The sequence below is a fragment of the Pundamilia nyererei genome, unplaced genomic scaffold, assembly GCF_000239375.1.
Source record: "Pundamilia nyererei isolate P.nyererei 1_Seehausen unplaced genomic scaffold, PunNye1.0 scaffold03438, whole genome shotgun sequence".
Taxonomy (NCBI): Eukaryota; Metazoa; Chordata; class Actinopteri; order Cichliformes; family Cichlidae; genus Pundamilia; species Pundamilia nyererei.
The window spans coordinates 6941-7213 of NW_005190839.1; positions in this window are offsets into that span (position 1 = coordinate 6941).

Below are 273 nucleotides of genomic sequence, written 5' to 3' on the forward strand. Positions count from 1 at the left end.
TGGGACACAGCCATTGTTTCACCAATAGAATCCCTAACACCAGTAGAACCACAACACAGACCGACCCAACAGGTAACAACACATGGAAAAGGAATGAGGAATCAGCAGGAGTGGTTGTGGTAATGGCGTCTGATGTAGGTTAAGGTGTGGTGGTGTGTTTGTCTAAAATAAAGCAAACACAGTCCTTTCCTTTATTTTTTGGCTTTTGATTAAGTGCACAAATTTATCTTCAGGAAATAAGATTTAGGTGTCAAAGAAATAAAGATTCAATAT